The 4070-nt window shown below is 44.0% G+C and overlaps 1 long non-coding RNA gene across 1 annotated transcript in view; it reads left to right on the top strand.

Moving 5' to 3' along the window:
• Nucleotides 1-2212: 2212 nt before the first annotated feature.
• The window catches only part of LOC125943061 (uncharacterized), a 195303-nt gene continuing 193445 nt past the window's right edge, over nucleotides 2213-4070 (top strand). Inside the window, exon 1 of the long non-coding RNA XR_007465526.1 lies at nucleotides 2213-3124. This is a non-coding gene — a long non-coding RNA (uncharacterized LOC125943061). The remainder of the gene's footprint in view (nucleotides 3125-4070) is intronic.

The following is a 4070-nucleotide window of genomic DNA, read 5'->3' as shown; positions in this document are numbered from 1 at the left end:
TGCAGCGGACGACCCGAAGTGTATACTGCACCGCTTTCTCTGCAGCCGGTTAGGAAGAGCCATGCACAATGTTTGCTGCGAGGACGAGGAAGCGAGGGGAGGGGGGGGGCAATGCCCCTATTTAGCAGAGAAACCAGGCGTATACAGGCACTTCAGGACCGCAAAATTAGTGCCAGTGAGCACAGTTGTTTTCCACGCTCATACAATCAATCATGACATAAAATCTGTACATATATAGCTGTCTCTGCTACACACAGACTGCACATCATGATGTTACACTTGAGACCAGTGCGGTGCCTAAAAATGAACGTTTTATCAGATTGCAGGTTGCATACGAGAAAAATGAAGGCGACAGTACACGTCAAATTTTGTTGTGTAGCATATAAATAACCGTTTCACAAAAGTCTCCATTCACATAGTTCCCGCATGTGCGTTGGATCTGCGTGTTTCTTTTTCTCCGTCCTTAGCCATGTTGCGTATACTTTTGTAAATGAACAAATAAATGCAGATAAAGTGAATTTGCAAATGCACACGGTACCGCTCACGTACGCCCTGTTGTTTACCAACCACTCCTTGAAGTGCACGTTGACGAACCGGCGCTTACAAGGCGCCGACACTACACTCAGGACTTCGTTAAGCAAATGTGTTGGCTGCAGCACAGTATTGCGGTGCAGTCTAGCATATCTAGCATGCACTCAGCGAATGACGATTGTTAAGTCAGAACAGGTCTGTCACAAAACACAAAAAAAGGTTTCAGGCAACAGGCATCCCAATCCAGTGCAAGCGCAAAATTATCAAAACGTGTACCGCTTGTAATGTGTGTCATTGCATGTGCGCTCGTTTGCTTCGCGCTAATTCTATTGCACAAAAAGCATAACTTCTTATTACAAGTGAAAGGTCACCGAAAAAGCGGCACTCTTTCATTGGGGCAAGATTCACTAGAATATTGTAATAACAGTTTGCAACATGTCTTACAATTTTGATTTCCCTTTGCGTCCTCTATTATCCTATCTCTACATCCTAGAGAATTGTTAACGCGCCCCCATTTTATTAGCCACTATGCATTTGAAAAAAAGATATGTATATGTGGATTCCATAAAGCTGGGGTGCGCCGGTCGGGTAAGCACGTAAGGTGTATATTCGATTACGTAGTTCTTTAGGATAGGTACTTGTTGTTTTCCTAATGTTCCATGACAGCACCATCCCCTTTTTATTAGTGTTTTGTTATGTTCACCACAGGCACGGCATGTTGCTACTTTCACAATGTGTGCGGTACAAGCTGTCAATTCTTGGATGCAGTGCGAGAGCATTTATTTAAAGGTCAGGTGCTTCATGGTTCTTGCATCTCGCAAAATAATTCCAGCTTTGTTGCTGTGCTGATTACATTCTCGCAGATGGTGGTATTCTGTTGCCAAAGGAAATTGGAAACCTAGTCTTTTGCAGAGGATATCCGCTTTGCGTCCTTTGCATGAAACGTATGGTTCCATATGCGAATCTCAAAAGTCGAGTTAACATGTCCTGGAACAGCCGTGTCGCGAGCTGAAGTGGAAGAAAAAGAAGAAAAGAAGGAAGAAGAAGAAGGCTGACGTTGCCTGGAAGGAGCAAGAAGACGGCTAGAAGAAAAGAAGGAAGAAGTCCGCTAGGAGACTGGGCGAAGACAACAACAATAAGGAGGTGACCAATGGCGTCGATATCGAAGAATTGAGTAGGAGGAGGACGACAGTGGCCCTGCACCAGTCGGGCTTGATCCTCCACGCCCCTCGGCTGTGCACCGTGGTCGCCAGCAAAGGCTTGGTCGGAGGACAGCGGCCCCGACCTGTGCTACGGGGATAACCTCACCGATGACATCGCTCGACAAGCCAGGCCGATTCTAGGGAGACAACCCTCATCAGAGAAGCCAGCATTCTACCAGTCCCTGCGCAAGAAGCACATCAAAGCAGACACGGAAGCGCCACATCGCACGTGACTCATTAGGACGTTTTGATAAGTAGATATCGAACTCAGTGTAATGATTCTTGCGGTTGTGTATAGATTTGACGTGGACTTATCGCTGTGGTACATCATAAATGTGTTTTGCGTGTCTTTGTCCTGATTCCTGTCTCGTGCACCGGTAACCGTGACAAGCCGGTAATGTCAAGTGTGTTTCTCAGAAAACAACACTCACATTTTTGAAGTTCTTGTGGATAGGCTTGTCGGCGTATCAATTTTTTAAAGCTGTTATTAAAGGAATACGTCTTGAGTGTGTACAATAAGGTCAACTGCACATACATGCAAACAATAAAGCTCGCAGGCTTAAAAATTATGTCTTCAAGCCATTTATGTTCCAGTGTTTATTCCGAGTAGGCGAGGGCATCGTGCTAGCAGCTCCAGTCATGTTATTGGCACTGAACGAGGTAGGCTTCCTTCAATATACCCACAAGCGGTACTCCCGCACCGCCGTCGTTCATTCTTCTCTGTAAGACTGACGGCTAGAAGCAACTTGTTAAAAGTGTAATTGGAACAACAAACATGAAATCAGCGGAAACCAGGAATGCTGCACTTGTGAATCGAAATATATGCGTCTTACTTCTCCTGTAGCTGCTCTCTATATAACGCCTTCAAAAAGTTTGGGTAGCAACTACAGCAAGTTTTGTGCTATTTCACGTTCATATTCCACGCATGACGTCTTCTAATTTTGTTCAAAGGCACTGCAAATGTAAACTTTTCTTTTTTAATAGATGTAGCAAAGCGAATGAAAAGGGCAAGGCGAAATAAATGAGAAAGCAGCAGGGAGCTCAGCCTCACACATCAGCAGACATGCGTCGTATACGTTTTCGTGACGTCATTTTTCGACAGTACATACGATCCCGCTTCCATATTCGAGCTTGTTTTTGCTTCTGCGTCTTATTCTGAATAAGGATAACTATAGTAGGTCAGACCGCTTCCAACTATTGATATAGTTAAGCTTTTTTGTTAACTTTCGTGCGGGAAATCTACCCGATGACTTTTCAGCCATGTCTGAATATAAGCAATCATTCTTGAGTCATACATTCGGAACAGCGGCAGACCGTTTACAGAAGAACAGCCATGAAAATGGCAGTTTTGAGCTTTCTTATTGTCGCTTACTGTGCTGCAGACGTCAACGGTGCGTATGTTTACGGCAAATATTCGCGCGAATTTGGTATTTGCGATTTTCGCAGCAGTCTTATGACCCGTCAACATTGCACAGTGAATTATGTCGTGAAAGCGCAGTGTTGTGCTTATAAACAAATGTAACCGTAGCAACACTCTTCGCGGCGATAGTTGTTGAAGAGGTGGGGATACGAAGTCGATACCAGTAAACGAAGGTGCACCGCGATATATAACAGCTAAACAACGAGGCTTATAGCTAGTATAGTGACTCTATAGGAAAAGCTGGGTGAAAAAAAAAGTGTTAACACAAAAGCGTCACCACGGTATTGTAACAAACCTTTCGGTATTGTAACGCTATAAAAATAGGCAAAATATTATGCAAGAATAAGCATTTATACGCAGCAGCTACGTGTGGACAATGTTTAAAGTTAATTCCATATATTTTTAAAGAAAATGCGAAGCGTATTCTGAAAATACTTATTTCTAGTTTATAGCCCATCAAAGGCTGCGTTTGCAGGCGCCTGCACTAGATAGCGCCACAATACCGATGCACAATATAAAAGCACTCGGAGCTCCAACTAGAAACTCGCAAACGGCTATAAGGGATGAAGATGGTAACATCTATGAAGGCGATGATGCGCTGCGGTACATCACAGACGTTATCAGGCATAACTTCGGTACGAGAAAAAGTGTAGTTCAGACAACAGATCCAGCAACAACAGAGAGGCTTGAGAGATCAAAATTCAGCATAGAAAGCTTCTATTGGAAAAAGGCAGCAGAAAATGTCCCTAACAACACGGCAGCAGGACCCGATGAAATCCCAATACAGCTAATCAAAAACCTCGGTCCAAAAAGCAAGGCACTGCTGACTAATGCCATAGAGCAAGTGATTAGAACAAAGAATATTCCCGTTGGATGGCGTGAAAGCAAGATGAATCTCATCTACAAAGGCAAAGGAG

This window comes from Dermacentor silvarum, chromosome 2 (assembly GCF_013339745.2).
Source record: "Dermacentor silvarum isolate Dsil-2018 chromosome 2, BIME_Dsil_1.4, whole genome shotgun sequence".
Classification (NCBI taxonomy): domain Eukaryota; kingdom Metazoa; phylum Arthropoda; class Arachnida; order Ixodida; family Ixodidae; genus Dermacentor; species Dermacentor silvarum.
This window is presented reverse-complemented; position numbering and strand designations above follow the sequence as displayed.